Consider the following 11919-nt stretch of genomic DNA (forward strand, 5'->3'; position numbering starts at 1 on the left):
GATTCACCTGCAGTACTACCTCATCACAAATATAAAAGGCTAATGATATTCCCACCTTCTATATTAAACATTCCTCTGAAGAGTTGCTTATAAAACACTCTGAAGATGAAAAGCACTATATAATTATTTCAGTATTAGGGACAGACTGTTCAACTCTAAGTAGAGATCATATACAGATTGTTGCTCATAGATATTCTAAAGTCAACATTCTCTTCATTAATAACTTAAAATTAAGTTAAAATTTCCTATAAAAGAACATCTTATTAATATTTTAAAATTTTGTAATGTACACAAATGTGTCTGCAGGAATGAAATTTGGCAACGAATCTGTCTTTAATGAGAACCAAACAGTCAAAAATGTTTTGCATTCCTATAAATCAAAAGCTGATTAACCAATTTTTGGGGAGAAAGAAGGGGGAAGGGGGTAAATGGGGACAATTTTCTACCAGGTTATGACCAAACATGCCAGTTTTCAGGCATTTTTATTCCAAAACTATGAGTGAATGAAAATATGCATTTTAATAACACATTATCAGTCTTTATTGTAGCAACATTAACATTAACAAGAGTCACTTATGCACTCCACAAGTACTGGAAAGGCTTTATTGTGAAAAACAGGTCTGGGAATACCCTCTTCAGGAAAATGTAAACTGTTTAATCTGAGATTTTACTCAAATTTATTACAGCTGTTCTACTGTTTATAAAATGTAACAAGGTCTTTACAGTCTGGGATTCTTTTACACATTTTTTAAAACAGGTTGTACTGATCAACAGAAATTTGTTTGATATCTACACGACTACAAGTTTTCTAAGATTAAAGACATTGGTTTTGGACTAGTATCATACAACAAATGTATCTAAAGGGGATTTTGATGTATGTGTAATCATCTTCAAGAGACTGGGACCACAAAACAAATTTAATGGATTATTCAGTGTAAGAAAAACTATTGCTAAAGCTTCAAATCAGACTTGCTGTCTTCTATGATGAGTACTCATCCATAAACATAACAGCTCTACAAATGTACGGAAACATTAACACACACTCAGGGAAAAGGAAAGATATTATAGAATAAGAGAAAATAGAGACTACATGAGACTGATGAACAAGAACAGATGGAACAGAGATGAAACACAAAGAAAAATAGTGTGTAACAATCAGTGCCCATGTACATACAGACATGAAAAAAATGTGCAACATGGGAAATAGAAATCTTGATTTTCTTTTCCAAAATCATAAGATTTTGTCACTAGGAAAATCTCCATTGGGGGTACACAGTATTAGGGTTTATATCCACTTTACAAACGAACCACTAGAGGGCAAGAATTTAAGACATCTCTTTCTATCCAAAAGATGACAATGGTGGGGAGAGATAGCTCAGTGGTTTGAGCACTAGCCTGCTAAACCCAGGGTTGTGAGTTCAATCATTGGGCCATTTGGGGATATGGGGCAAAAATCTGTTGGATGATTTAATTAGGGATTGGTCCTGCTTTGAGCAGGGGGTTGGAGTAGATGATCTCTTGAGGTCCCTTCCAACCCTGATATTCTATGAACACGTATCAGCCCATACATTACATAAAGATGGATGGGGAGAGATAGGAAAGGAGGAAAAAAATAACCGACAAGATGAAAGGGAGGAGCAGAGAGCTTCTTGTCTATCCCAAAATTTACAAGACAATGATTTTCATAGGCCTGTCACTAATTTTAAAGTTTTAAATTTATCTGAAATATGACCTGTCACCATGATGTTGTGGCACAAACAGTGTCATCTCACAAAGCTCAGAAAATGGCAACACCACATAAGAAAAGCAAAATGTGAGTTAAAAGGTACATAAAAAATTGATCCTCTATAAAACGTCTTAACAGTCACGGGTAGGAAAGATTTACCTTCAAAAAAATAATTCAGGCATTTTTTAAGTGGCTGGAACAATAGAGGTCTGAATCATCATCAGTAAAGGAGAGGAGGAATGGCATTATATTTGCTTGCTATCTATTTTTCAAGTTTTCTGGAAGGTGGATTTTTGAAATTTCATGTACAATTGTGAATAAAAACCTCGAACAAACTTGGCTGCTTCCATTTACCTTCATTTGTATCCCTCCATTAGCTCCCACTTCTCTCTATGTTTGATGCAATAAACTGCTTGTATTCACTTTCAATGCCCTTCACAGTCAATCCCCACCCGGCTGGTCAGCTCTCATTTGCTATTGAGCTGCCAGCACTTGCCTCCCCTCAGCTCATGATGCTAGCCCACTTGTTTAGTTTTATTGGTGCTTTCTCCTATGCTATCCCTCATGCTTGGGAGGCCTTCCGCATAAACATCTGCAAAGCTACCTTGTTATTCCCAAAACTCTCCTTTGTCATGATGCCTGCAATATATTTGATAACAGTTAGGCTGCTGGTTTGTTATGACCACTACCTATTATGCTGACAAATACTATATCATTTTTTTCCTTATACTCCTGTCTGTCTGTCTTTTGTCTTATATTTCAGATTGTAAACTCCTTGGGGCAGGCACCATTTGTGCTGGCTGTACACTGCCTAATACAATGGCATACCGTGGTCCATGACTAGGGTTCCTAGGAGCAACAGTAATATAAATAATTTCAATTTGAAAAAAAGATTAGATACACTGTGGCAAAAGATGCATATTGACAGCTTCTGCCTTAGAGCACAGATGTCTCAAAATGTCTGCTTACACAGTGCAAAAGTTAGGTTCAGATTGTGCTAGACCAGGCATAACAAAGTTTCAAGTTATTTGTTCTCCTCTCAGTAAATCTTTTGGATGGGTATTTGTATACTAAAATTGTATGCTATTGGCATGAAGCCTAAAGCCATTTCCTATAAACTGTAAAGTGACTTTATGATTTCCACTTGACACCCTAACCCGAGGCTGGATAGTTAAGGTCACTGGTAACAGATACAGAGACTTTCACCATTTTCCTGTGAATTCAAATCCAGTTGAGGTGTGAAAACCAAGGGAGGAGAAACTGGTTTTGTAATTGGCAAGCCATTCACAGTCTTTGTTTAATCCTGAGCTGATGGTGTCAAATTTGCAGATGAAAACCGCAGGGAAGGAGAACTGCTTGCACGGGGGTTCGGGGAACGCGAGAGCAAACCGGGGAAGGAGACCTGCTTGATTACCAGAGAGGCTTCCTCAGGTATGCTGGGATACCTGCTTATTCCACGGAGGTCAAGAAAAGCGCTGGTAAGTGTCTACACTTGATTACCAGCGCTAGACCCTCTACACCCGAGACAAAACGGGAGTACGGCCAGCGCTGCAAACAGGGAGTTGCAGCGCTGGTGATGCCCTGCAGATGTGTACACCTCCTAAATTGCAGCGCTGTAACCCCCTCACCAGCACTGCAACTTTGTGATGTAGACAAGCCCTGAGTAAATCCTGGAAAAGTTGGCCCCCTCCCCTCCACCCACGTTTTCCAAGAGCTGCAATGGGTTTAGAGATGTGATTCGCATTGACTGTTAGGGCGTCAGCAAGCTGCTGTGTAACAATGTAAAGGGCATTGTTAGGCCTGAATAAAGATATAGCAGACAAAACCAGGTATGCCAACCTGACCAAAGTCAGGCTAACAGAGGTTTGTGGGTAATCCCTGAGTGGAAAACACTGAGAAGCAGCAGCATGTCTCACAAGCGCTGGGAAAAAGTGAGATAAGAGAGAAGCTGCATTCCTGGCATAGTACCAGATGTGCTGTGTTCGGGCAGCTCCTTCAAAGAACTGATAAGAGTCCTAGTTTCGCAGCCTCCTTGTTTTCACTCCCTGGTTTTGTTCTTTGTTTGTTTTTAACTCCCCTACATCTCTAACTTTAGGCATGCCTGTATACTAAAGGTGTCTAGTTTCTAGTTGTTAGAAGAAGGGGGTGGGTTGCTCCAGTGAATAATTTATGACGCGACGGAACTGTCTATATAGGCTTATACTAAGATGTAAAAGGGGGCTGGTTCTCTCTGGAGACGAGCTGCTCTCTATTGATGCGTGCACTTGTCAATAAAGAGCTTTTGATCGGACCTTGCTGGTGTTGCCTGTCTCTCTCGCGGTCAGACAACGAACTTTGCCGTCGGGGTTAGAGTCCCTGACATCTTTGGCGACTCCGCCGGGACCCGTCTGACTCTCCGGCGGGGGATCGGACCCTGAGGCAACGCAGCGCGCATCCTCCAGTTTAGAGGAACCTTGCCTGGTGATCTGATCTCTGCGTTGGCGATAAGGCGTGTTCTGTGAACCAGCTGAAGCTCGTAGAAATCCAGCAACGTCCACCTACCCTTTGAGTAGGGTCCAGGTTGTCGGGGTTAGAGTCCCTGACAACTTAGGTCTGGGTTAGAGTCCCAGTCCGGGTCTGGGTTAGAGTCCCAGTCCAGGTTTGCGCAGGATCCAAGTTGTCTGGGTTTGAGTCCCAGTCCAGGTGTTCAAGTCCCTGGAGAGGTAAGCGAGCGCTCGACGCTGGGAGGTGGGGGTTAGAGTCCCTTTACCTCGACCCGGGAAAGAGGGGTTAGAGTCCCTTCAGGAAGAGGGGTTAGAGTCCCTTCACTAAAATGGGACAAGTTGGCAATAAGTGCCCGGGGGACGCCCCGTTGTCTCTGATACTTAGAGATTGGAAAGAGATTTCTGAGACAGCTGTTCTAATTAAATTTAAGATGAGAAATCTGTGGTGGATCCAATGGCCGTCATTTACCTTTCATTTGTCCCCGACTAGAGACTGGCCGGAGGGTGAAACCTTTTCCACAGATAGGATGAACTCCTTAAGGGATATTTTGGTTGATCTTAGGCCGGGACAAATGGATTACTTGTTTGTATGGTATAATTATGAACCCATGGAGGGATGGATAGCTTTTGAAGCTGTTTGTATGGAGAGCTCTTGTAAAAAAAATCCCCCACCATATGCCCCAGAGCTGCACCGGGAGGAGGACAATTTTGTTCCTGTTTTTCCCCACCTGATGGAGTGCAAAGATTCAAAAGCAGGTTAGGGACAGTTCAGGGACAGAGGAGAATCAAGGGGGAGCTCAGAGTGATGGTCCCTCATCTTCAGAAGAATCAGGCAGCCTCACCCCCTCTGTGCAGCCTCCAGCCAGCCTTTTGCAAACTTGGTCAGGGACTGCTTTTCAAACACCCCCAATATTACAGCAGCCCTCGTCCTTGCCCTTGTGGACCCCCACTAGGTTACTTAACTCCATGGGGGAGAATGTTTCTGAGACACCCCTGATATGACAAGCCTCGTTGAGAACTTATCTGTTTCTACTGGTTGCTGGGGAACATGAGATGGTTTTACCCGTACCCTGTTTGCAACTTCAAATTTGTTTAACTGGCAGTGCACTATGCCTCACTTATGAGACAATCCTGAGGCAGTGGAAAGAATGTTCTGCACAATCTTTTTCACTCATGTGCCCACTTGGGCAAATGTAAAGCAGTTATTAGATACTCTCATGACAAAAGATGAAAGACAAAAAGTAAAAGAAAAATCTGCAGCTCATTTGAATGCACCTTGGCTAATTACTGACCCTAACTGGAATCCCAATAATCCAGCTCAAAAGACACAGTTGGATGGATTTTTAAAAGCTGTTTTGAATGGTATTAGAGATGCAGGGGAGGCTACTCCAATTTGGAGCAAGGTGACTGCTTGTGTTCAGCATCCAGATAAGCACCTCTCTGACTTTTGTGCTCGACTGATTTGTGAAGTTAAAAAGCATGGGAATTTAAATCCTGAAACTGATCATGGAAAGGAGATGGTTAAAATGGTTTTCATGTCACAATGTGCAAAGAATATTGCAAAGAGATTTAGAGAGCATCCAGATGGTACGCAAGGGAAAAGTTTGTCTGAAGTAGTTAGCATTGCTACTAGAATGTTTAATGGGAAAGAGAAAAAGAAAGAAAAAGACATAAGGAACGGGTTAATTTAAAAATCATCTTGGTCCCGGGATGGAAGGAGGGGGTTGCTCTGCGTTCAGGGTCAGGAATCGGCGCGGACTGTGCTTGGTGCAGGGAGGGGCTGCTTTCGGCCCCAGCTGGCTGTGAAGGAAAAAATATAGACAGAGGCGAAGCAAAGGAAATACAAGTTACAGAACTAAAATTACATTTGCAAAGCTTAACTGTCCAGTAAGATCCAACAGAGTGCCTTTGTGACCCTGGAGTCGGTGTGGCTTGGTGACACCAAAGAAGCCACAGGCAGCCGACCTGGACTGGAATCTCTGAAAGAGACGCCGCAGGAGATTCCAGGGTGTAAGAGAACAGCCCTCCCAAAAGCAGAAGCATATTGGAAATTCTGGACAAGCTGTAAACAGGATAATCTCCTATCCACCTCTCCCCCCTCTCTGAACATTATACACTGAAGTGGCCAGTCTGAACGTACGTGTGTGAGTATGAAAGGAGCTTCGGGCTTGGGGCATTAATATTTTCCTGAGTGATGTGGGAGCGTTCCCAACACTCTCCGTTGTTGTTTTATTATTTTATTAATGAAGCTTTAAAATTCAGTTATATGGTGTGTTTTCTTTATCTTCCCCCAACGATCCTGTAGTGTCAGCCTGATCACCTGACACGAGGGATAGATTGGTAACAGAAATTTGTCACAGTTTGGTGAGCAGTTAAGAAGAGGGGAGCCCTGCAGAATTTACACCATCTATTTGTTTTACCCTTGTTATTTTGTGTTTGCTTTGCTTGGTACTGTTGGTGTTATATGCTGAGAACTGCATGAGTAAAAGTGAGTGCTAATAGGATAAGGAAACACTATCTGGTTCTGGTTCTGGTTCTGTTCTATCTAACCAGTTACTGTTGTTTTTTTTTTGCTCTGTTCATTTGGGTGTTAGGAGTGTGGGCGGAACTGAACCTCTCGTTCATAATTCCTCGGAGTGGAAGCCATGTGTGCGAGAGAGCTCTGAGGTGGAATTGAGATCCTTCTGTCCCGTTCCCTGTAGCGGTCAGTGTATAGAAGTGGGAAAGTCTGGCTTAGACTGTAATTCCCTCTGCTCTCTGTGTAATTCTCTTTGCTGTTTAAGTGTCAAACAGATGAATGAGTCTCTGGGTAAACCCTCTAAGAATAGTCCTTTAACTTATATGTTAAGTAAATGGCCTTTGCCCAATGGGCCATGTGTCTTCGTCCAGGTGGCAAGCCTCATGAAGGAGGACTCGGGTAGTTTTGTAAGTAAGAATGTCTAAGGCAAGAGACCAGGAGGGGTGGGGGCTAGTTGAGAAGCCCACCCTCCTAGCTAAACTGGTAGTGGAATAAGTTGGTGCCTATGGAAGGGACGGTTCAGTGAGAAAAGCAGGATTGGGCCCAGGCGGGCAGGCAACAGACAGAGAGATTGGAAAACAGGTTGGAAAATGTTGAGGGTGTAGTGGAAGGAAGGAGTAAGTAAGTGTAAGCCTGGGGATTTCAGATACCCAGGACTTACTTGGAATGGTGATTTGAGTTGATAAAAGTGGCTGTTGGGAGACAAGCAAGTGATTTAAGGGAGAGTGAGAAGTTAACTCTGCAGTTGCTGGAGAAAACAGCAGTTGAACTTTGTAAAAATGCTAAAGAGGAAAGTTCTTGGTGTCTTTGAAATGTTTGTAAATAAATTGAGGCAAAGAAATTGTTAATTGCAATCATTTAAAATTTAGTTAAATTAGCTGAAGAATGTATATAGTGCTATGTAATTGAAATTTTATTAGGCTGTAAGGGCACTATAAGTAGTGATGTTTTCTTTCAGTGTTTGAAAGCAACAGTTAAAAGTAAAAAGCAAGCCAGAAAGCATCTGTATTAATGCAAATTATCTAACTGATAAGGTAGGAGCCATTGAAACCTGGGCTGCCTATGAAACACATAAAATATGGGATAAATCCTCTGTTTTTCCTGAAATCAACAAGGGTATTTGTCTATTTTAAGCAATGATTGACTGCCCAGAAGGGGTAGACCTCTGTTTTTTTTGTCTTTCAGATAATCAGAGAAAACTGATGCCAGCTGAACAGCATTCAACGTACCATGCATTTACTGGCACAATAGAAATTATGTTTTGTGTTCTATGTTCTGTCTTATGGTGTTTGTCTTGTGGCCGGAATTGTTGTGTTTAGTGTTTTCATGGGATGGTATGGTTTGGAATCAGGCAAAAAAGGTTAAATTAAAATGCACATACTTGTTTTGTTCAACTTGGAATACAAAGTGTTTAAATAAATCAGGACAATGTGATATATTAAAGTCTAATGCATTTCCTTAAGTAAGAAAAAGAAACTTCATTGGCCAAATTGTTAATTGCAAAAATTGTTGTTAAAATTTGCATACCAACAGTCTTTGAAAGCAAAGACATGAAAAGTTAACCCACTCCCCATATTGTACATGGGATCCTTCTGGCTACCTCAGATTTCTAGCCAGAGAGCTGGGGATGGTGGGAAGCTATTGGACTAGAGGTTGTATTAAGTGAACTCCTCAAAGTGGGTGTGCTTGTCCTGGCCTGTTGCTCCAAAGTTCTGTAATAAAGTTATTTTAGTGAAAGGGTATATGTGGCATACATTAAATAATAAGACTAATGTACTGTATAATGACAGTGTGTAGGTATTCATTGTTGGGAAAAATGTGTATAAGTAAAAAGTGAAAGTTTCCTTTGCAGGTTAAAAGAAGCCAAAAAGGAAAGAAGGACAAAAAACAGAATAAATTGACTGAAAAAATAAAATAAAATAAAATAGCAAGCTCAGGCTATAGATAAGACACTGACTCCATTCAAGGACACTGCTCACAGTTAAGACTTGGTTAACAACCAGGAAAAGGAGAGCTTGAATTTGCCCATGCAGCTATGAGATCTGAAAAACACTGCCAGGCACTAATGAAATGTGTTAAGTTTCTTTTCTCACAGGTAAGGAAGCGCTACCCAAAGACCCTAGCAGCCCTGCCACTCCTTACAACCAGGAGACGAGATTGATGTAAAGGTCCACCAACGAAAGACTGCCTTGGCTCCATGCTGGAAAGGCCCTTAAGTCCTGATGACTACCAACACCGCTGTGAAGTGCCAAAGACTGACTGTTTGGACTCATGATTCTCACTGCAAAAAGACCCCTCCAACTCGGGAGAATTCTCCTATTGATGATTAGCCTATTTCTCCTTCTAGCTCCACTGTCTTCTGGACAGTAGGGAAAAAGTACAAAGTGACGTGCTAGTAACCTCTCCCTTGTCCACCGACAGATCTATTGTGCCTTTAAATTTTTCTACAAAAAGCAAAGCCATTACAGGGTTATGTGCTAGTAACCTCTGCCCTATATGATGCTGCACCACGACTGTTTTGGGAAAGAAGAAGAAACACTCACTCCACTGAAATTGCCAAAGTCCAGGAATTCCTGACTAGAAAGGACATTAAGAACTGACCCTGGTGAAGAAACAAAGAATTGTACACTGGCAGAAAAAATTTGTGGGACCCATGCTTGGGAATGTGGTATTGATTGGATTTTGGGGTTTATTCTACAGGCTGTGCCCTGTGTTCTGGATAAATTCTTCAGCATGTATTGAATTTTAAATAACAAGTACCCAAAAAGTTTGTTCTGCCACTGGAAATTTTATCTGTATTGAAACCATTCCAGTGACTAATAATGTAACCCCCTCCTATGCTATTAATGTCAATGCCTTTTAAAAGTACCTAAAATAGTTAAATAACAAATGTAATATAGTACTACACCAAGGAGAGATGGTATTAAATATCACTGAGGCTGGGAAGGCATTGCAGTGGGATCTAGTATGTTTGGAGATTCAGAATTTCCTGAATGACCAGCTAATGGCCATTCGAAGTAATCTTGAGTACCAAACTTGGCCCACTGCCCTTACAGAAACATCAGAAGTACCATCTGATCTGTGGTCATGAAAATATACTAAAAACTTTCTGGGTGGAAGTGTAAACATTTACAGTGCTCCTTCCAAGCATTTGGACCGGGGGGTGTGGGCTTCCACATACCGAATCCTGACGGGTCCATGGGGAGGATGCACATGAAACTGGATTATTCACCGAAACATCTGGGAAATTAGACCACTTGGTGTACCTAACTGATTTATAGTCAGTGCCCAATCCCTTAGTTGTCAGACAAACAGAATTCTACTCTTTTGTCCGTGCACTCATTCCTGGATTGTGGGTGGCTAAGCTCAAGAGAGCAGTTGTAAATATTTCTGCAAAGCTTAAAAAAACAGCTAATGCATTAATAGACGCTTTCCAAAAGTTGCAACGAAAGACTGATGAAGTAGCAAAAGTAACTTTGCAAAATAAACGTGTGCTAAATGCTATGAATGCTAAATTAGGGAGAAGCTTGTGCTCGCATCGGGGAAAAATGTTGCTTTTCTGTTAATCACTCTGGCTTAACTGACAAGGATTTACAAGCTATTAAGAATGTTGCTGTTGTTTTCCATGCTATATCTCTTGATCACACTTTTAGTTTTAAAGACCTCCACTCAGACCTTGGGTCATGGTTTACTAGCCTCCCCCGTACAATTGTTAAATGAATATGTGTCCCAAGAGTCCCATTATGGTCCTCTAGGGACAAAGGGGGGATTGTTAGGCCTGAATAAAGATATAGCAGACAAAACCAGGTATGCCAACCTGACCAAAGTCAGGCTAACAGAGGTTTGTGGGTAATCCCTGAGTGGAAAACACTGAGAAGCAGCAGCATGTCTCACAAGCGCTGGGAAAAAGTGAGATAAGAGAGAAGCTGCATTCCTGGCATAGTACCAGATGTGCTGTGTTCGGGCAGCTCCTTCAAAGAACTGATAAGAGTCCTAGTTTCGCAGCCTCCTTGTTTTCACTCCCTGGTTTTGTTCTTTGTTTGTTTTTAACTCCCCTACATCTCTAACTTTAGGCATGCCTGTATACTAAAGGTGTCTAGTTTCTAGTTGTTAGAAGAAGGGGGTGGGTTGCTCCAGTGAATAATTTATGACGCGACGGAACTGTCTATATAGGCTTATACTAAGATGTAAAAGGGGGCTGGTTCTCTCTGGAGACGAGCTGCTCTCTATTGATGCGTGCACTTGTCAATAAAGAGCTTTTGATCGGACCTTGCTGGTGTTGCCTGTCTCTCTCGCGGTCAGACAACGAACTTTGCCGTCGGGGTTAGAGTCCCTGACAGCATCATCCGTTTCAAGCTAGGGAGAAGCAGGCCCAGGTGCCAGGCTTGCCGCGAGATCTGTGAGACCCTGCCCCGGCTCGGGGCTGCCACACCCGCAGGGGAAACCGGGCGGCACCAAACGCTTCTCCCCAGCGCGAAGGAACCAGGCCGAAGCAGCTGAACAACACCCTCAGGCCTGGGCGCTGCCCGGAGCGAGGTGCGGGTACGAGCGCGGGGTCCCGTCCCCAGCGCGGCGCTCGCGGCAGGGCCTCGCAGCGCCCCGGACCGGCGCCACCGCGGAAGGGACACGGCGCAAGACACGGGCCCCGCGCCGCCCGCCTGGCAGCCGCCGAGCAGCCTCTGACCTCGCCCCCCCGCAGCGACGGGGGAACACGCTCCCCCTCGGCCCCGCCCCCTCCTCTTACCCCGTGGCTGCTGGGCTCGCGTCCCGCCACCGGTTGGGAAATTTCGCGCGTCCTGAGACGCCTGCGCTGGGGTGACGCCACGACGCTTTTCGCCCCGCCCCCCTCAGCCGCGCCTAACGCGCGTGCGCGCGAGCCTCAGGGGGCGGGGCTAGGGGGCGGGGCTGCGCTGGGAGCTGACCCCCTGTAAGGGCGGGGCGGCGTGGAGGAGGGACGGAGATGGGCCCGCACGTGTGGCCTGGAGGGGAGTAGGGCGCGTGGGGAGCGTAGTCGGGAAGGGACGTGCTCTAGGCAAAACATCACCTTTATTTGAGAATTATCCCGCGACTTGCCCACCCCCCAGGAGCTCCACACAATACTTGATCGGAGTTTGTCAGCTCTCTGGTCTGTTTGCAGCCCCCTAGCGTACATCAGGTCGGTACGTTTTGGGTCATGGCTGTGACACTAGTTT

At 43.9% G+C, this 11919-nt stretch overlaps 1 protein-coding gene across 1 annotated transcript in view; it reads right to left on the reverse strand.

The window, feature by feature from the left end:
- FANCC (FA complementation group C) overlaps positions 1-11542 on the reverse strand; it is a 169610-nt gene extending 158068 nt beyond the window's left edge. Inside the window, exon 1 of the mRNA XM_030566699.1 lies at positions 11472-11542. The gene's annotated coding sequence lies outside the window, so the exon portion shown is untranslated. The remainder of the gene's footprint in view (positions 1-11471) is intronic.
- Positions 11543-11919: the final 377 nt, after the last annotated feature.

Source organism: Gopherus evgoodei, chromosome 6 (assembly GCF_007399415.2).
Source record: "Gopherus evgoodei ecotype Sinaloan lineage chromosome 6, rGopEvg1_v1.p, whole genome shotgun sequence".
Taxonomy (NCBI): Eukaryota; Metazoa; Chordata; order Testudines; family Testudinidae; genus Gopherus; species Gopherus evgoodei.